Consider the following 22,989-nt stretch of genomic DNA (forward strand, 5'->3'; position numbering starts at 1 on the left):
TGAGTGATTTTTTTTTCTTTTCCTTTGCATAATTTTTTTTCCTTTCTTATCTTATTCTGTTTTATTATCTACATGTTAAAATTAAATGCTGTATATTTTTTATTTATTTTCTATTTTTTTTTCTATTTAAATATTTTACTCAGGTGTTTATTTTTTTATTATTTATGGTTCGTCTTTAATTGAGAATTAACCAGCTTAGTAAGAAAAAAAGAAATCCTTTGCAATTCCCTACCTGCTCCCTGTTTCCTTGACTGAAACATTAGGTTATGATTTAAAAAATGTTTAGCTCATTAGAAACATTTGAAAATTTTCCTTAAAAAATAATGACCTTCAAATCTTTGTCAGCTATTTCCATGACGGAATTAGGTGAGTTTCAATGTTTTTCCAATATTTCGGCCATTTCTGTGGCTGAATCAGGATTCACTGGTGATATTTTGGACTTAATATATTAATACTAAATTACCTTGGTGTCAAATTATTAGGACTGTATTATAAATCATCTGATTTTGTCAAGAGTTATTACAATAAGGGTTATATTTTAATCTAAGAAAATATATACCTAACAATATATATCAGTATAGGGATAAAGTTATGTTTCACAAAAATGTATTTTAATTGTTCTAAGTTTTAGTTTGCAATAAACTTATCAAGTAACCCATCTCTCAAAATGTTGCCATCCATCTTTCTCTTCCTTCCTCAAAATATTTCATTTTTCTTTCAAAAAGGAAGGTGTTTCATGTTAAGTAAAAAGAAAATGCAAGTCCTATTATCTCGATTGTTACCATCTATCTTTCTCTTCCTCTCTTAAAATACTCATCTATATAGAAATAATTATTAATACCATATCTTTCCTTTTCAGTACATGCTTTAAAAAGAAGGTATTTTTATTATCAACTAAGAAATACGAGTCCAAGAAGCTTAAGCGTTTCAAAATCGGCTTTTTCTCATCATATGGGTAAGTTAACATTTGAATTATTGAATTAATAAAATGTGGCTTCAAATATTTTCTGGAAAATATAAAAATACGTTTAAGCAGTATAAAGAAAGGTTAAAAACAATAACAAAATTCTTTTGGTGGGATTTCATTTTTCTATAGAGATGTTTGGAAGTTTTAGAAAAGTTAAATTTTTTCCCATCAGATGTGTAAGCTTTGAACAGTTCCTTCAAATATTTTGTGGAAAATATAAAAAGGTTTTAAACAATATTAGGAAAAGTTGAAAACATAATTTTGAAAGATTTAATCAGAGCAATTTTTCTATAAAATAGGAAAAACTTGTATGAAAGTTTTAGAAAATGTCAAAACTCATGCATGTTTTTGTCTAGCATTAAAAGGAGAATATGATATCACAAAAATAAATAAATTGTAAAGAGGAAATTATATTTGAAAACGAAATAACATAAATCAAACATAGATGAAAGTTAAATTCCAAACAATAAATATTTACTCTCAAAAATAAATTAACTTTAAATTTATCTTCAACAATCAAAATATTTTTACTCTTCTTTAAAAAAAAAAAGGACTTGTGGGGGAGTAGGCTGCATGTATTAACAGATTACTAGAATAGGCTGCGTGTTCTATAAACTGATTAGTTGGAAGTCATTATTGCTTGGACAGCATAATAAAAATAATCAACAATGAAAAGTATGTTTTACAAGTACATTTAAGAAGATGTTTAAAAGAATAATGTAAGAGTCGAGTTACATAGATACATACAAGATGTTGTAAGTATGAGCTTACGACACGCACATGTATAAAAGTCGAAACGTTCATTGAAGTGTGTGCGTATATGTATAATATGAGAGTTCATAGTATATGTTCAAAATTCCTTGTGCCTGTAAGAACTTAGTTTAAGGTAACACCCTATCAAGGCATGGACGTGATTCACATGCCAGTCACATTGGCGGTTCGAATCGAAAGAAAATGTGTGTTGTCAGGTCCATGTCTCGAGAGGGAAGAGAGAGAGAGAGAGAGAATGGAATGGGAAATGGAGAGCGCCATCTGTAGGGCAAATCGAAGGTTACCACAAGGGCAATAACCGATGCATTGTTTAAAACGTGTTTGCATGGATGTGTGTGCGGTTTGCTTAAATGCAGGTTACATTAAAAAGGCATGTTCTTTAATACTCCCTCACCAATTAGTCAGAGATTAGAGGAGTAAAAAGGTTTACGACAGGAAAATATCATAGAGAGTTCAAAAGGTTATGTAACTGGTGTCACAAATTCAAATTCCAACATATTTTAACATTTTCATAAAACATGGTATGTGACGCAAATAGGGGCATAAACTGAATTTAATTGCTGTAAAAATCGCAAAGAGGATAATTCCTGATAGTGTGGGCTTTCAGGGCTTGTTGAGTAAAGATAGTGTTACTGAAGTCATTTTCCAATATGTACACACCCGGGGAGCATGCCTATCCAAAGCACGGGTTTCTCTTCTAAAATATTTGTGCTCCACTTTTTATAATAAATAAATAAAATTCTGTTAAAAGAGATTAGCCAGTACCCGATCTGCTATGATGAAGGGAGGTCATAAAAGTAAATAAATTGTAAAAGAAGAGATTATATGTAGGTGTATATGAAAAGGAATAGTTAAACATAGGAACGTGAAAGTCCGAACAGCAAAGTATAAATAAATCAACAATTAAATCAATATTGATTATTTTGTACTAAAATCATTAAAATTGGTCTCCCAACTATCTCAAATCTCAAAATTAATCTCTCAAGAAATAAATTAAGCATAAATTATCTCAACATTCAAACAAATTTAATAATTCTTTAAAAAAAAAAACTCTAAAAAATCATTAACACTGGTGTCACAAATTTAAAATCCAACGTATTCCACACTTTTGTAAAACATGGTATGTGAAGCAAATACAATTCCCACTGGCATGACATCAATTTAAATGGACGAGTTAAGTTTGCTTATATAAATAGCAAAGAGGATAAACCATGACAGTGTGGGTCTTTTTGAATAAAACAGTCTTGCTGAAATCATCTCACCCTGGGAACGCCTCTATTCAAAGTACTGGCCTCTCTCCTAAACAATTCGTTCTTCACTTCATATAATATATAAATAAACTTCTGATAAGAGAGATTACTCAGCACCCTCTCCTGTCTTTAAGTATTACAACTATATTAAAGACAAGTTATTTGTTTATTCACCATGTAGTCCACAAGTGGAATACAAAGGAAAACTGTATTTTCCTGAGACTAAAGGTAGGTCATTTTATTCTGGAATCCATTAATTTCTAAGAAGCATCAAGTTTTTCTGTATTGTATTTTTTAATTCCTTAATGTCTCAATTCTTTTGTAATTAAATATCGCAGTCTCTCAAACTCTTTTGCTGACTTAATCCTGTGCAGTTGGTATCATGAGATAGCTGTTTTAATGCAATAGATACATCATCTGGGAATGCCCTTATAAAAGCAAGTTTGACTCTCCCTTGGTATCCAGCTAGTCCAGGCAATCTTTTGTTTGCATTGGTGTAAACATCAACTGATTCAACTGTCCACTTTAATTGTAGCTTTTCAGAGGTTTCAAAAGGCCCTTCAGTGAATGCGGTCACTAGTCTCATTTCTATCTGTTCTGTGTGTTTTTGTTCTTCATTACGCATCTCTGTATAAAAAGTGGCATAAAACTGGCAAGGTCTGTCACATGTTGTAGCTTAGGTACAAATTTTACCTTTTTTATCCACCTGACTACATCACCTTCTCCACTAAAAGGTGGTATAATATCTCTGCCCAAATTCAGCATCCCGGATTCCATGATCTGTTCTCTGCCGAAATAGCTTGTGGTTAAATACGTTCGTATTATGAATATTCAGTAAAGTGAAATGTCTCCACTCTGCAAATACATATATCAAGAAAGAAACCAACGTTCAATAAAATGTATCCATATGAATGGGAAAAAAAAGAAAATTAAATGAAGAAAACAATATTTGTTCAAACTTCTGCTTTCCCATGAATAAATTCAACTGTAATTTTCGATTGTCCGTTCTTGCTGTTAAAGAGAATCTTCCATTTTGCACAAAAAATTTGAAAGAATTTGCTATAACAAAGATCCCTGGCAAAATTTTACTTGCTCATTTGACAATTTTTTTATATTGGTGCCTGCTAAAATAACATGTTCTTGGTCTTTCTGGTCAGAAGCACCAGAATGGGTTTGACTACGATAATGAGATGATATCACTGATGAAACAGATGAATGAATCTCACAGAATGTAGATTGATAACAAAAATTTGTCGGCTATCAGGTTGACAAGAAAAGATTTTGTGGTTTTTAACTTAAATTCAGATAATCATATCTTGGCTCAAATAAAATTTATTGATGCAAATAAGCACCATCAGAATCAACACACTTTTGCCAATGAAAAACATGTGCATTTATGCCAGTAATGTAAAAATCTTGCATTTTAGTGGCCATGGAGTCATTAAAGGCGTTTTTATATTGCTTAGGTTTTTGAAGCATTCTTTGCGCAGAAAGTTGTTGAGATGCTTGAGAAAGTGGTAATCAGTAGGTGAGAGGTCTGGGAGTATGCCGGATAATGCAGGGGTTTGTAGCCCAATTCATTCAAGTTCCGCAGGGTTTATATTTCAACGCGCAGTCAAACATTGGCATAGCTGTATGTTGTCATCGTTTCTGATGCATTTAATCCATTTGTTGATTTGTTGATAATGGTTTTGCATGCATTAAAAAAATATAATAAGTGAGACTGGTTGCAGTCCACGAAACAGTAGGCATGACCTTCTTTTGATGCACCTCTGGCTTCAGAAATTATGGAACTTTGTTGGTGTCTAATCACTGAGCTGAGAGTCACTGTTCATCATGTTAAACCCACTTTTCATCCCAAGTCACAAGTCAGTGGAGAAACCTGTCGTACTTCTTGCGTGAACTGTGTTTCTTTTGGTTGTCATTAAATTCGTGAGCCACCCATTTATCAAGATTTTTTATCTTTCGAATCTCTCTAAAGTGGTTTGAAATCGTCATATACATACATCTAATTCAGGTGCAAGATCCTAAACGGTTGTGCGTGGATTGGTTTTGACTAAGGTTCTTAATTGATTGTTGTCAACATCCGATGGCCAACAACTATGCTCATCATATTCAAGACTCGTCACCACCAAGAAATTTTTTAAACCACCATTGTTGTGCATGCATTCAATTGTGGTTTTGGGGTCAAAGTTTTGTCGATATCGCAAGCTTTTTCAGCCTAGCTGGAATTGTAATAAGAAAATTGTGCAAATTTACTTTTTTTCATCTTGTATACAACATTCTGAAAAAAAGGCATAATTGTTTTAAAACAATTGTAATTTAAACGATTAGAAAGAGTGTAAAACTATGTTTAAAATGATATGTAAAGTTTTTTTATTCACCTTCACCCCAAACAAGGCGCATTGCTACTTGGACCTAAGGGGCTTCTAATTGGGGCCATAAAAGATTAAGATGTTGGTTTACATTGCATTTGGACTTCTGCATATCAGTACAGTTTGGGAAGGAGGTAGCAGGAAGGGAATTCCAATGCTTTTCTAGGGAAGAAGCTATTAGTAGAGTTACATGATACTCTCAAGTGTGGGCAGTTTTCTAGCACGATAGAGGGAATCCATCTTCGTTGCAATGTCCTCAATGTATTTGTTTCAAATCATATTTTCCGCGAATGTTAAGCCGAGGAGTTTGAAGTAAGGATTATCAGGTAGGGAGTTATTTGGCATGGATATTGTTTGTTTGAGAGGCTTCTTGTTATTGTTAATGGAGAGCAGCTTAGTATTACTAGCATTAACTTTTACCTTCCATTCGTGTCCCCATTCCACTATAGTCTGGGGGTCATTTTCTAAGAATTCAACAATCATCTTGGGTTTGTGTACATCCATTATTCCCTCATGCATGTTATAGAGCATTGTTTAATAAGCAAATATACCCATCTAAGACTCAATATTATCAGGGAAGTCATTGATAAATATCAGCAATAATAGTCGCCCAAGGATTGACCCCTGAGACACGCTCACATTAATATTATGCTGTTTGGATGAATGTCCATCATCAGGCAAAATTAATGGATGGTGTGATTACTAATCGAACTGCAAAGGAAGCTGTTACATTTGGAAAGTGTGTGCATCGACTTTGGTACGAGCATGGGATTAGTCTTGAAACTAAAATGTGTTCAAAACTGTTTAATACTTTAACATATTGATCAGAAACAGGTTATCATAGTGAAACTTATACATTCCTTTTCCTGATATACCTATCCCTGTTGATGGCAAAAACCAGAAATATGTGAAATTAATTAACTGTTATAAACAGAATAAACGCATTGTGCATGATGGGATTTGTAAAAGCGAATGAGCAGTTAGACATCGATTGTAGAGTTAGAATTAAAATGAATGTGGACAAAACTACTGTTTCTCATTTTACTATACTGATCATCGTTAATGTCCTCTACAATTGTCTGCAAAGAATATGTGGTGTTCTCTTGCCATATTGATGTTAGAAAACCGAGATATGAAATAATTTATCTAAGAATCAAAATAAATGAATCCTTCACACAAAATGGTGAGATTTCTAATCGAATTGCAAAAGACAATGTAAAGTGTTGACTTGAAATTAAAATCAACGCATAAACAATTACTATGATAACAACTTTATTATATGGATTTGAAATGTGGACACTGTACTGATTGCACATTAAAAACCCGTTGTCTTCTACAAAAGCTGATGCACAGAGTGGGAGAAAACTATTGTGTAGAATGGAGTTTCAACTGACTAAGTTTACAAGTAGAAACACAGGAAGAACACGTCTGTGCTGGATGTGGAGTGGGGTGACGACTACTAAAGTAGTTTCCTATTGTTGTGGGGGAAAAGAGGGAGTATATGTCTATGTATATATAGGTAGAAATAAGATGAGTGTGCCACTTGAAAAACACTTGCTTTCCATTTGGATAGAATAACTATTTACTCTGGTCATGCTGTGGGGGCTTATGTAGTTATCCTCGATTAGATTTATGAAAAAAAATTTAAAGATTTTTACTTAAAGAGAATTAAAAATATAAAAAGATTTTTGTTTAATAGAATTATAATTTAAAAAGCGTGGGATTTATGGGATATCAGTCAAGGTTAAATCGAATGCATATGATAATAAATGAATAAGAACCCATGGTGATTAGTCGTTGACTTGGGGTTTTATGGTTGAGTAGTCAGCGGAATTAATATGATTTCAATATTTAAATTTTCTTTTCTGTCTACATTGGTTTATGATTTGAATTTTTAGATTTAATACATTTTAATGTGTAGGTAGGTGGTGTAATAATAGCTCTGGCTACTTTGTTGCAAAAAGGTCAATATTTAGATTACATGGAGTAAGAGCTTGATGTTTTAAAGGATTTTCATTTAATACTACTTAATATTATTTATCCTCAAGTTTCTTATGAGGGTTGTTAGAGTGTTTTTTGCCTTTGAATTATTGTTTGAGATAGAGATATAGGTTGTGATGTGAATTTTGATTGAATAAGAGGACAATACGATATAAGTATATATTTCTGAAGTTGGGCTGTTGTATGTATGTTGGATAGATGAGGTGAGAAATGTTTGGTTCTCTTTTGTGAGAGAGAAGTTAGGGCGATTGGTTATTTGGGCATAGTGTGGTACTGATCAGAGCTGTGAGTCTCAGTCTGGCAATAGTTGGCTATTGGTGATTTGGTGAGAAATCGTGCAAATAGCTATGTTGGTTTGTGATGCAAGTTTTGATGGGACAAGAGGACAATCCTATCTAAGTGTGGATTTTTTGTACATAAATAAGATATGGTTGGTAGTAATATTTGTTTCTTTGTTAGGATATATGAAAGGGGGGAAGCAGGAAAATTACTTATGATTTAATAGGGCTTTCGGTCTCAGTTCCACAATAGTTGGCTAAAAATTCTAGTGGTAAAGCATGTAAATTGCAAGGGTCGGGTGATTCCATAACTGGGCATGAATAAATAACATGTGAGTGCAGACAATTATTTTTTAGAAGGCAGTCCTCGGGTGAGTAGCAGTTGCAGTTGAATTATAATTTTGGTTATATTGAGCTATGCATATTTTATTAGAATTTAGAGTTTGCGTTTTTTTGGCATAATGAATAAGGAATGTATATATAAATATATATATATATATATATATATATATATATACATATCTCACATTCTGAAATATATATATATATATATATATATATATACGAATATCTCTTGTTTTCTCTCCCAGGATGGGCATAATTGTCTTTAGACTATATTCCAAAAAACACTTGTATCGTCTATTTATGTGCTAAGAAAATATCCATTTATTTTTCTTCTGTTTCATTACTTTTCCGATAAAATATAACTAGTTTCGTATCGTATTTACAACAAACAAAAACTATATGATCGCTGATACTAGAAAATATCGATTTTTTTTTATTTACAGATGTTCCGGCATCAACACGTTTACTGCATATTAATGGATCAGCATTTATTTTAACCATTCTGCAGACAATTTTTAACTTGTATAGAGAAAACAAACATCAGTGAATGTTATATACTTAAGAAGATTAAGTATGAAAGTTAAATTCTACATTATTTATAGCTACGTTGATAATCAATTAAGTGAAACATGCAGGTACACAGTTATGTAAAGCCACATTCTTGTAAAGTGTGTGGATATTCTTTTTCTCAAAAATCAACATTAGTGAGACATATGAGAACACACACTGGCGAAAAACCATATTCTTGTGAAGTGTGTGGATATTCTTCTCCTGTAAAATCAAGGTTAGTAGGACATATGAGAACACACACTGGGGAAAAGCCACATTCTTGTGAATTGTGTGGATATTCTTGCTCTGAAAAATCATCTTTAGTGACACATATGAGAACTCACACTGGGGAAAAACCACATTCTTGTGAAGTGTGTGGATTTTCTTGTTCGGATAAATCAAATCTTGTGACACATCTGAGAACACACACTGGGGAAAAGCCACATTCTTGTGAAGTGTGTGGATATTCTTGTTCCAAAAAATCTAATTTAGTGACACACATGAGAACTCACACTGGGGAAAAGCCATATTCTTGTGGAGTGTGTAGGCATTCTTATTCTCAAAGATCACATCTAGTGAAACATATGACAACTCACAGTGAGGAAAAGCCGCATACTTGTGAAGTCTGTGGTTATTCTTTTTCTGAAAAATCAAAGTTAATGACGCATATTAGAAATCACACTGAGGAAAAGACACATTCTTGTGAAGTGTGTGGATTTTCTTGTTCGGATAAATCAAATTTAGTGACACATCTGAGAACACACACTGGAGAAAAGCCACATTCTTGTGAATTGTGTGGATATTCTACTTCTAAAAAATCAAATTTAGTTACTCATATGAGAACTCACACTGGGGAAAAGCCACATTCTTGTGAAGTGTGTGGATATTCTTGTTCTCAAAAATCACATTTAGTGGAACATATCAGAACTCATACTGGGGAAAAGCCATATGCTTGTGAGGTGTGTGGATATTGCAGTTCTCAAAAATCACATTTAGTGGAACATAATAGAACTCACACTGGAGAAAAGCCATATGCTTGTGAAGTGTGTGGATATTCTTTTTCCCACAAATCAAAGTTAGTGAGACATATGAAAACACACACTGGGAAAAAGCCGTAGTCATTTAAAGTGTGTGTCTATTCATTTTCAGAAAAATCAAATATAGTGAGAAATGAGCACTTAAACTTGTCAAACATTTAAAGAAAGCAGTATTATTCGGTTCTCATTGAAGCAACTTGCTTAACGAAAAAAAATTTGCAAAAGTACTCGGAAACAACCTGGAAATACCAAACTGGCATGCAATACAGATAGCAACCACAAAGGAAATAACTTTTATTTTTAAAAGAACCACAATATAAATTTAAATTCAAGTAAAAAAATAAAACAAGGGAAATACCACATCATTGTGAATTGTGTGGGTATTCTAGTTCTCATAATTCAAAGTTTGATATGAAAACTCACACTAGCAAACGTCTATAGTTTTTTTAGTGTGTAGCTATTCTTGTTTTGAAAACATTTTGGACATGACTAACTTCCAAATGAAACTGCTAAAAAAATAGCCAAGATGGTGCTAAAAGATAGCCAAGATTGTCATAAAAATAGCCAAAAGAGTCATAAAATAGCCAAGATTGTCATAAAAAATAGCTAAGATGGTGCTAAAAATAGCCAAGATTGTCATAAAAAATATAGCATGAACCTCCATTACATAATACATAGAGAAATGGGATAACCGGCAGCATTGAATGTATTATCTGGATGAATTCACTCAGGACTATATAGATAGCAATGGTGCTATAGATTGGCAAGGAAGTGAGTCGATCCACTACATTCATGAAAGTATTATTATGTCTGTCAGTTATCCAGTACCGAATTATGCCGTTTGGGATAAAGAATTCATAGGCCACCTTGAAGAGGATGATGAATTTATGTTTGTGAGACCTATTCGATGTCGGGACCTACATCAACGATATAGTTTTATATAATAATAGATAACTTGAACATATAAATTCCCTGACAACTGTACTTGACAGACTCAAGTAGGGAAACCTCACTGTCTATTTAGCCAAAAGCGATTTTGGAAAAGTGAAAGTTACATATCCAGGACACATCCTTGATTACAGAAAAATATTTCCGTATGAGCGAAAATCCAAGATATCATCAATTTGTCTGCCCCTACTTCCCTGAAGAGTTTAAGGCAATACTCCGACGGATATTATAGAAGATTCTGTCACAATTTTGCCGATATAGCAATGCTGTGCACCCAATTGTTTTCTAAGATAAACTTCTTCTAGACAGCACCCTGTCAGGGATAATTTTATCAAATCAAGTCCTTAATTTTTTCTCACCCAGTTTTGCAAGTTATGGCCTAAATATTCAGCATTAGTCGATGAGTAAATAATATTCGCACAGATGCGTTATCATGTGTATAGTATGTGATCACTAAGATGTGATGACTTGGATTTCTATTAAAAAAAAGTGTTGATCCCAACTATTTTTCATATTTTTAAGTAGGCAAATGGTGTAGTTTCCTTGTGGATAGTAAAATAATAACACTATAGGTAAGATAAGTAAACACACAAATAAAAATAAAATAAGAGCCTAGTGTTAAATGTAGAAAAAGGTAGAGAAGTTATGGTTGGAAAATAAACCAGAAATGTTGCTATATTCCCATGATGGAATGTGAAAGGAAAAATAACTTAAATAAGAAATATAAGAAGATATTTGTAGTGCGTCAATAACTTTCAATATATTTATTTGTTTTTTTTTCATATTTTTCTGTCTAAGTTCTAGAAGAAACAACAGAAAAAAAGTAAGAAAAAGAGTAAATCCATATATGCATACACACAAAGAAAGACAACAAAAACTTTAAAATCATACATAATCAATCCTCTTGTATATCCTAAACATATTACCAATTTGACTTTTATATATTTATTTTGATATTTTTTGTCATGTTTTTCTCGGCATAAAAATATAAAGAAACATTATAGTAAAACTTATTTTCATTACGTTCTCTTTATATTTTAGTTTTACTGGTAATATTTTCTTTCAAATACAATTACTTTGAACTTTTTATATCGTAGCATCTATGTTTTCTGTTTTCCCTTTTTTACAATGTGTTTTAAGGACATAGGTTTTAAATGTTAAATAGCTATTTCTTCTCTTTAGCTTGTTTTGATATATATATATATATATATATATATGTAACCCCTAGGCAAAACATAGTTTTATTTGTTCTTCTTTTGTTACGGTCCATGTCCTATCGACCCTAATATCGGATTAGTAAAAAGTGGATCGTTCCAATATAATCTGGAGAGGATTATAATGGCTGCAGAAGATCCATGTTTTATATTCAATGCTTTTAAGAAAATGAGTAGTTTAAGCAATGAGAGCAAGTGCAGTTTGTTCCAGACAGAAGTAGAGAGTGTGCTCCCCTTGACATCCAGCTGATTAGCTTCGCTTTCTTGTTTGAGAAACGGAGTAAAACCAAATATAAGGAAATTAAAATATATTTGAGGTTCAAATACGATGTTTCATTCTCAGAAAATAAAGTTAAAATTACCAAAAAAAGATTACCCTTGATTGTATCGCAAAGATTTAAATAAAGATCTGATAGATTAAATCAAATGAAAATATGTTAATGAAACAATCAGTTTATGAAAGTAAACAGATGCAATTATGGTCCTGGAATCAGGCAAAATGAAATAAAGCTCGAATGATGTACTATGAGCATAGCATCTCTTAATTGTACGAGAAGTGTGGAAGAACGAAGTATACTATCCTACTCAAATATGATCCTTTTTTAAAGCTAAAACTACAAATAACAAATTACATTTGATTGTATCGCAAAGATTTAAATAAAGATCTGATAGTTAAAATTAAATTAGAATATGTTGAAGTAATCAATCAGTTTATAAAAATAAACCTAACTTTATTTGCACAAACCGAATGGAACAAGTAATCCAAATGAATGCTGATATGGACAATTACATATGTCAGAATAAAATTCACAAAAGATTATAAAAATAACTTACCACAATCATCTTCGATACCCAATGTAAGGGAAGAAATTTGTTTATATTGCTTCGCTTATCAAGATATGAGAAGATGGGAGGAAAGTAGAATACTGTATTTGAGCGTCAAATACTGTAACAGAACTTAACAACACTTCTGAGGTTACAAAATGATGTGTACAGGAACCACCATCATTCGAACCCGGAATTCGTCCAGTACAAGGAAAAGAGGAGAAGGGAAGAAAGATATGCAAATCGTGGTACTATCGCAATTAAAAGTCTGTATATAATGACGTTTTTTTTTTGCAAGAGGTTTGGTATGTATTGGTGATTTTGTGACGACGTTAACTTGAGAAATCAGAAGAATATTGCTTTGTGCAATTGGGTTATTTTTCGTAACCCTAAACCTACCTCCCCCCTCCCAATGGTGCCTCTCGGGTTAAAATGACTAAAATTGACACTTTTTTGCTCATCAAAAAAAATTGATGCCTTGGATTTTTATAAAACTTTCTGAAAAGTTCTAACTGATTTCTGTATAATTTTGTTTGTCATAACTTCGCAATAACTCTTCGGTGTGCCCTCATTTAATACTAACCCCAGTGCGTCACCAATGAGTTAAAATTAGTTTTGGTCTTATTGTTTCCTAAGCTCTTGGCCATATGATAAAAAGTGAATATAAAATTATTGCAGTCACGCAAATATACTGACCTCGTTTAATACTGACACCAGTGACTTAACAGCTAGTTAAAATTAGTTTAGGTCTGATAATATTGGCATCAACTCGATAATTGGATTATATCTTAAAAACAAAAACGTTTTTATCAAACACTTATTTTCTAAACTATGAAAATATGTGACTTTAGTTTAAGTAATTCAGTCTTAAACAGATATATTTCACTTATTTTAGAAATATTTTATATTTTTACCAATATTTTATACAGTGTAAAACCATTGTAATTCAATGTGAGTTTTATTATACTTCAACTAATACCACACATGTATTGAAGTTTCACTTGGATATCATTGACATTCTGACAATACTTCTATACAATTATTTAATGCAATATGATTTGGATTTTATTTAAACAATACCACATATATAATGAAGTCTGAAAAATGAAAAATGCTGTTTAATATTTATCATTTTAATATTGAAGCTCAGAGGATCCGTTAACTTTCTCTTCTAAATAGCCAAATTCTAGTTGCTACATTAAATCGTTGGTTAATACATTGAAAAATTGTCTACTACCATTTCGAGGGCTGGTCTAAAAGCAGTTTCCAAGAAGCCATGACTGGGAAAGTCTCCCTTTGCTATTTGGGACCTGAATTACCAAATTCCATTTGCTCCGCAAAATAATTGTGCTATGTTTTCTCCATTAAATCAATCAACGTTTTTTATTCACTGTTCATTGCCGCCGTGATTTTACTGGTTGCTTCGTTTTCCATGTTTAATTTGGATAAATTTGGCTGTCACTGCTGTCACCGTTTTGTCTAGTGGTCTGTAATCCTGGCCGTTATACCTCATCATTAGTGCTATACAGATTGAAGCGAGCTGCTCGCCAAACAAAAATGACAAACAGCTCCCTTAAAATAAATTTGTAGAAAAATTAATAAAAACAAATACTCAGACTTGGCTTATTAAAGGAAGTGTAAATTTATTTACCGTTTCTTTGGGTTACACACATGTGTTTTTTTTTTGTGTTTTTTTTTTTTGTTTTTTTTTAGTGTCCATTGAAAAAGGAGAAATCCTTATTGACTGGGTAAATGTTCCTTTTTTGTGTAACATTCGAAGAGAAAACAGAAATTAAATGTTTTTCTTTATGAAGGCAGTTCGCGTAGAAAGTGGAGCGGAGAGATAAGGAGAATATTTCTTGGTTTCATTTGGGAGAACTATCGTAGTGTCTTTGGTGTATATCGAGCGCGTACGAAAGTCCGCAGTGAAAAGCACATCTCAACTCATCGATGGTCTGGCAGAAAAAAGAAAGTGTTACAACTCAAATTTTTTACCACAGTTTTTTTGTCCTCTTTATGAGAGCTCTCTGGAAACGGTGACATATGAGAAAGGGCCCCGTCAAATTTTAGTTCCGGTGTAGACGCTAGTTTTATTTTCCACTTGTCCGTTTGGAGCACGTGTATTTTTTTTTCAATATGGCGTCCAAATTAGACTGGTCTGACTCCACATGGTCGGAGTTGTATGATTGTCCGACATTGTATAATTATTTTTTTTTTGTTTGACACATTTGTGCATAATGCCCTTTTTTCCACAGTTTCTCCACAGGTTTTGTTGTATGCGGTGTTGTAGAACCAATAGTAATACCCCCATCCAGTCTTCCTCCCACTCCTCTCCCATAACCCTACTTCCGGTTTCGGGCTCACCGCCAAGCAGTTCCGGTTAGTAAGACTAGAAAATAAACGCGTTTCATTCCAGTCTCTCAGCGTTCTAGTTAATCACTAATCATCAGCACATGTAAATAATACAACATGGTGTTAGAAGTGGTTAAATGTAACTAGATATCTACGGTTATAGTAGAGAAAAAAAATTTAAACAAAAAAGAGAAGAAACAAAAACGAAAACCAATCCACCCATCAGTCCACGTGCGAACGCGACGCAGGAACTCAAAAACGTTGTATCATCACGGTGTAAAGTGAACTAACGAAATACACGTGTCAACTGAATAACTCAACAACAAGGAAATAAACGAAGTCACAGACTGAGGAATAAAAGTAATAAAAAAACACAAATAAAGACAAGACACGACACAAGGTAGGCGATTCGCTATTGTTATTATTTTTTATAAAAGCAAAAAAATACCGTACGCCAATCAGACACTTAAAAAATTTTTTTTTTAAAGTGAAGACAAGACACGACACAAGGTAGGCGATTCGTTATTGTTATTGTTTTTTACAAAAGCAAACAAATACCATACGCCAATCAGACACTTTTATAAATCAAAAAAAAAAAAATTCTTATTTCTTCAGGTGCTAATTCCTTATCAACAATGGCTTGTCAAATACCGCCCCCTTCTATGTATTGGCAGAGTAATAATTTAGCAAAAGATTTCGATAGATTCGTTCGACAGGTCATGTTGCACTTTAACGGACCCCTCAAGGATGTAAGTGAGGACTTAAAAGTTAATTATCTGTTATTGTGGTCAGGGATTGAAGGACAGGATCTGAGTGACACATTTCAGTTTGAGGAAAGTGAAACACGTAATGTAGAAAATTATATTAAGAAATTTCGTGCATATATAGAGCCAAGATCAAACTTCCGCGTCTCGAGGTATCAGCTTCTACAGTGTCGACAACAACCTGATGAACCAGCCCACGCATTTCTTAAACGATTAAGGCAGATGTTGAAACAATGCGAGTACGAGTCCCCCGTTGAAAAACTCTTCTGGTAGATATTTTCATTTTTGGACTGAACAATAAGTCCACACAAAAATCCTTACTAAAGGAAGGATATAATCTCAACATCGCAGAAGCACTACATGTTGCAGAGACAGAAGAAGCAACATTGAAACAGGTAGAGGCAATACATAACACGCATAGTGTCCCACAATTTTCCGAGGAAAAACCACAAGATGGCCATGCAATAAAGGCTGGGAAAGAATATTATAACAAATGCTATTTTTGTGGGAAAAGCCATTACAGAGGCGAATGCCCAGCAAAAGGGAAAACTTGTGGAAAGTGAAGGAAGACGGGACATTTTGCAGTCGCTTGCCGCACCAGAGACACAAAAGATTCAACTTGGAAACAAGACAGGCCCCCAAGAGCAACAAGAAACCCAAGAAACAGAAACGCCCATAATATTACAATGCAGAGCGATGAGGAAGATGACCACTCACCAACAGAGGTATATTTCCATACCATATCAGGGCCAAAAATAACAAAATCCCATGTCCCAGCAGATGCTAGAGAGGCATATGCAGACTTGAGAATAAGGAACAAAAAATCACAAATAAAAATAAATGCGAAGGTGGACACAGGAGCCATGAGCAACCTTATCCCATGGGAGTGTTGCAAACAACTCAAACATGTGCAACTTCTAAACACTCCAATCAAATTATTTGCCTTCGGTGGTGTCCCAATCGACCAAGTGGGTATATGTCACCTAGGAGTCAGATATGGCGACAAATTTACGAGTGCCAACTTCCACGTGGTAAAAAGCAGGGGACCCGCACTATTTGGCCTCTAGACTTCTAGAAAACTGGGACTAGTTACCCTTAATTTTACAATAGGGACCAATACAGTGGAGCATGACCACACCGATTCAACTGCAGCAACGCATGCAAAACCAGAAGGAGACATGAAAGAAAGAAAGCGCATACTGAGAGAGTTTTCTGACGTGTTCAAGGGCATCGGGTGCCTGCCAGGGGAGTACAGCATTAAGATTGACCCGTCAATACCTCCAGTAATACACTCACCCCGGCGGGTGCCAATAGCTTTAAAAGAGAAATTCAAAGCAGAGCTAGACTCCCTTGTAGCACAGGATATAATAACTCCCGTAACAAAACCGACATCCTGGGTCAACTCCTTTGTGTGTGTCACAAAACCCAATGGATCTGTCAGGCTATGCCTGGATCCTAAAGATCTAAACAAGGCGGTGTTGCGACCACATTTTGTCACACCGACATTTGAGGAAATCATCTCCAGACTCCATGGAGCAAAATGGTTCTCAATAGTCGACGTGAAATCTGGCTACTGGAACATGAAACTGGATAAGAAATCAAGAGAACTAACCACTTTCATCACCCCTGAAGGACGCTATATGTTCAAGCGCTTCCCAATGGGAGTTAAGAGCGCACAAGACGAATTTCATCGAGCTATGTTTGATGCCTTTGGAGACATCAAGAATGTTCTCTCAATATCAGATGACACTATTATTGTCGGATTTGAGGAGGATGGCAGCGATCATGACAAAGCGCTCAAGGAACTCCTAGAAAGAGCTCGGTCTAAGAACTGCAAGTTCAACCCAGATAAATTAGTGGTCCGCGCACAAGAAATTTCTTTTTTTGGACATGTCATATCAAGGGATGGAGTGAAACCAGACCCAAAGAAGATAGAAGCGATCGTTCAGATGAAACCACCAAAAGATGAAAAACAACTAACAAGCTTTCTTGGGCTAGCAAATTACTTGAACAAATTTTCACCACATCTGACAATGCTGACCAAGCCGCTCCGAGACCTTCTGTCGACAAAAACGCAGTTCATCTGGACAGAACAGGAACAGATGGCATTCAACAACATAAAAGAGGAAATAGGAAAAGCAATTGTGCTCAAATATTTTGACCCAAACGCGCCAATCAGTATACAAGTAGACGCATCATCAGCTGGACTGGGCGCAGCCCTCATTCAAAATGGAATGCCAGTCGCTCTAGCAAGCAAAAGCATGTCAGGGCCAGAAACAAGATACTCCAACATAGAACGTGAAATGCTAGCAGTGGTCTTTGGATTGGAGAAATTTCATCACTATGTATGGGGCCAAGCAGTGACAATACAAACAGACCACAAACCACTAGAATCAATAGCCTTAAAGAATCTGGCTAATGCACCACCAAGGCTACCAAGAATGTTACTCAAAATCCAGGGCTATGACTTCACAGTTAAATACAATCCAGGAAAGTCTATCCCAATAGCCGACTGCATGTCCAGGGTATCACCAAGACCAGGGGAACCAATCAGAGATGTAGACATCAACATACATCTACTTAACGCACACCTCAATGCATCTCCAACTCGCCTGCAAGATATCAAGGCAGAAACATTCAAGGACCCAGTACTACAAGAGATCACCAACACCGTTACGTCGGGATGGCCAGCAAATAGATCCAACTGCCACCCTCATATACAAGCTTTCTGGAACTATAGGGACGAAATTGGACTCCAGGATGGGATACTCCTTAAAGGCAATAAAATAATTATACCTCTCTCACTTCAATCAGACATCCTACAACAACTACATTCGTCCCACCAAGGGATAGAGAAAACACGTTTACTGGCTCGAACAGCAGTTTTCTGGGTCGGTATCAACAAGGACATAGAAGAACTAATTAGAGACTGTTCTACATGTCAGAAGTACCAACCCAGTATCCCATCAGAAACACTACACCAGCATGAAACCCCTTCTTACCCATGGCAGTATATCAGTACAGACATCTTTGCTATGGAAGATAAGGAATTCTTACTAATGGGAGACCATTACAGCCGCAGCCCATTCATACGGTGTCTCCACTCCACCACATCAGCCGCAATAATTCGACAAATGAAACTCCTGTTTGAAGAACGTGGTGTCCCAGAGGTGGTATACAGTGACAATGGGCCACAGTATTCCAGTACTGAGTTTGCAGATTTTGCTAAATCCTACAACTTCAAGCACACTACCTCGTCACCACACCACCCCCGGTCAAATGGATTCGCAGAGAGGATGGTGGGTATCTGTAAAAAGTTATTGTTGAAAGCTCGAGACACAAACACAGACAGCCACTTAGCAATGATGGCTTACAGGGCCACACCGCTATCAGCTCAAATCAAATCCCCAGCAGAGTTACTGAATGGGAGACCCATGAGGACCCCACTGATATCGAAACAACAACTAGGAGATGAACAAACAAAGGTAGAGCTTGAGAAAAACAAAGAAGAAACAAAAAAATGGTACGACCGAAAGAATAGCCACCAACACACAGAGTTACAGACCGGTCAACAGGTTTATGTTCAAGACAAAAGAACCAGACTCTGGGAACCCGGAAATATTGTACAGATTGCTGATGAGCCAAGGTCATACCAGGTGAAACTTGCAAGTGGTGTAATACATCGTAGAAACAGACAGTCATTAAGGCCAACAAAGGGCAAGGCAGCCAATATGAAGTGTCAGCACCAACTGAAAACTTGTTGCGGAACACGCAGAGTTCCTTATCTTCACAACGCTATTCGAGCACAAAACCCAAGGCAAACCGATGGTCACCTATCAATCATCCCAAGGACACATCCATCAGTTCCATCGATGCCTGCCAAACCACGCAGATCAAGCAGACCGAGCAAACCTATACAGAGACTCGACCTGTGACACATAACAAACGATCTATTACCCCCTCCCCACAAACCGTCCCCAGACCATCACAACCCAATATACTTCTCCTTCAATAGAAAGGGAGATGTTGTAGAACCAATAGTAATACCCCCATCCAGTCTTCCTCCCACTCCTCTCCCATAACCCTACTTCCGGTTTCGGGCTCACCGCCAAGCAGTTCCGGTTTGTAAGACTAGAAAATAAACGCGTTTCATTCCAGTCTCTCAGCGTTCTAGTTAATCACTAATCATCAGCACATATAAATAATACAACATGCAGGACAGTTGTTTTTCTGGTGCGGCCCAGAGCAATAGGTACATTTTTCAATCCAGTACTGTGTTTTCGAACTTGAAGGTGTAGTATATTTTTCTTCCTAGGGTTACAAAGAACAAGGAGAGAAGAGAGAGCCACATGTGTGAAAGAACAGAAGCATTATTAACACTAAGAAGGAGTAGTAGTTTTTGCTACTACGATATACCACGTGATTGTGTGGTGGATGTTTGCAGGCAATGGTGATGGTGGGACCAATCCCAGTCAAGGGGAGATAATTCGTGTTACCTGATGTATATAACAGATTCAACCATGTATTATTTCTTCCACTAATTTGTCTGTCCCCTGAACCACACTTGTTATTTATTGTTTTGTATTGACAAAGACGGTGTCCCCAAAAGACATTATTATAATAAAAAAAAATGTGTGTGTACAAAAAATAAATGTTTTTATTTTATTTATTTTCCTTTTTTGGTTATTAATAATAACATTAATAATAATAATAATAACATTAATAATAATAATAACATTAATAATAATAGCATTAATAGTATTAATAATAATAATAATAATAATAATAATAATAATAATATTACAGATCTCACTCAATTACTGTATTATCCACTCTGTTAAAAAAAGTGCAATTACACACATTTTGCCGCACATTAAAATTTCAGTCATGTAAACATTTTCCACTATGTCTATGCACACTCTGCGAAGAACGAAAACAAAACTGCGTTCCCCACATGGACGTAGCAGGGTACATACCGCTTGATCAGAAAACACGACTTACTGAACAATCAGAGACACAATAAATGAACTATTTTTTTTTATCCTCTTCGAGCCAAAGACCGATTATGAAAGGAACCCTTCCTTCGACGGCGAGGCAGTCTTACCGTCCTTGGAGATCGCCAACTTACTGTGAATATCTCGCCATCATCGCCGACACTACCTTACTAAAAATATCTCCCTGTCGTCACTGACACCAACTTACTGTAATTATCTCGCTGTCATCGCCGACAGTACCTTACTGCAAATATCTCCCTGTCGTCACCGACACCAACTTACTGCGAATATCTCGTCGTCATCAGCGTCACCAATTTACTGGGAATTTTTTTCCTTTGCCATCGTCACTGACATCAACTGACTGTGAATATCTCGCCATCGTCGCCGTCACCATCATCAACTTATCGCGAGTAACTTGCCAACATCAATCAGACTCGTTGCTACTGATGACGATGCCTCTACCGCTCTAAATCTTTTATTTTGGTGAGAATAAAAAATATATATTTAATTTTATTCATTTGTTTGTATTTTTCTTGTAATCATACGCTTATCTATTACATTCTTATAGTCGAGTGCAATCAGTTTGTGAGGAATAGTGCATCTAACCAAGTAATGTTATAGGCTGAAAGAGTAGGTTTTTGTTTAGAGTGATATCGTACCGTTTAACTTCATAAGCATGCAACCATGGCTTAAAAAACATCGTGTTTTTCGTGGATAACTCAAGCTATAGACCAGCTCGGATGCAAAATATTTAAATTAAAATAAAATTAAGTAGACATCTAACATTTACACATTGACAGAATGACCAGAACAAAAAGATATTAAAAATTTAAGCATTGCTTTGATTACTAAAACGCATATGATGGCGTGCTTTCACTGCTTTACTTGTATCTGCTTTGATGTTTTTATAAAGATTTGGTAAAACTTATTAAGCAACACTAATTGAACAGTAACAATCCATGATACCAACATCATGAAAAGAGAAAAAAGCAATACGCATATGATAATGTGCCTGCCCTGTGTCTACTATAATCTTTTATATGTTTTATCTAGCGATAAATGAACTCTAGATCAAGAACAAATAAGACACATAAATCTAACGTCACGTTAGGACACACATACTTTTCCCTGGCCTAAAATCTATGAACAATTCTCGTGTGAAGGTTAGATAAGTAAAATGCATGACAAACACAACAATTATTGAGGGTCATAAGATAAAGCAGGGAACTTAAAGCATTGTTTGAATATATTACCAAAATGCGTATCATGTTTCACACATGTGCTGCTACTACGATTCCTTGAATTGCCCATTCGGTAATCAGAAATAAAACAAGTGAAACATGCATGGTCCTCCGTGAGTGCACAGTGAACGAGGCATAAAAAATGACTAAGTTCAGCCTTTGCCCCCCGATTTAGCCCTAAAAGTTTCCAGGGGACATCAAATCCTGGTGAAAATGAATAAAGGGTGCAATTGTAGGCTTAAAAATATGTGAATTTGAATTCTGCACCATGCAAAAAAAAAAAAGAGAAATAACTAAGTCCATCATTTGCCCCCCACCCCCACCCATTTAGCTCCAGAAGTCCCCAAGGCCTTAGCATATTTAAATTTGAGTTCAGCACCATGCAAAGCTACTAAATATCCATGCACAGAAAATTTTGGATAAATATGGTAAAATGTAAAATAGTCCCAGTGTTTTAATTAATTGGGAGGTACTAAACTTTTAACGTTATTTTATTCTCAGTCATTAAAAGATAACTATTTTCTTACGACTGGAAAATTAGTACCAGTTATTAAAAGGCAAACAAGAGTCTTACAACTGATAAATTATACAACTGGTAAATTATACAACTGGTAAATTATACAACTGGTAAATTATTAGTCTCAAAGGATTAACGAAAGAAACCGCTGTGTTTTGAGGATTTTTTTTCTGTAAAGAACAAAAATTAATTTCACCGACGAGACGAGCAGAATATCGCCCCTAGAAATAAAATACCCTCTTTTTTATAGGAACTTGAAAGATTATTCAACTGAAGTTTCCTTCAGAAAGGAAATATTCCATAATACAAGAATTTACCCCGTATTTGTACACATAAATCCTACTGTTTCTCCCCTTTGAATTAAAAGGTACCTGAGCCTTAAAAAAGGGAAAATATTTTACTTCTTTCTCCCATTTTAGGTCAAAGAAACTTTTTGTTTGTGATTCCTTTCGGAAAAGAAAAAAAAAAAAAAACATTTTATGGAAAGACTGAACATTTTTTGGAGAAGGACTGAATTTAAAACAAGGACTGTTTTCTGTTTTTTTTTTTATATGTTTTCTT

The 22,989-nt window shown here is 35.0% G+C and overlaps 1 long non-coding RNA gene across 1 annotated transcript; it reads left to right on the top strand.

The window, feature by feature from the left end:
* The first annotated feature begins 857 nt into the window (after positions 1 to 857).
* LOC145239978 (uncharacterized) lies at positions 858 to 11,608 on the top strand. The gene is made up of 2 exons (XR_013862449.1): positions 858 to 955; positions 8,431 to 11,608. It is a non-coding gene; the product is annotated as an uncharacterized LOC145239978 (long non-coding RNA).
* Positions 11,609 to 22,989: the final 11,381 nt, after the last annotated feature.

This window comes from Euprymna scolopes, chromosome 19 (assembly GCF_053919585.1).
Source record: "Euprymna scolopes isolate OS-2025 chromosome 19, ASM5391958v1, whole genome shotgun sequence".
In the NCBI taxonomy this organism is placed as follows: domain Eukaryota; kingdom Metazoa; phylum Mollusca; class Cephalopoda; order Sepiida; family Sepiolidae; genus Euprymna; species Euprymna scolopes.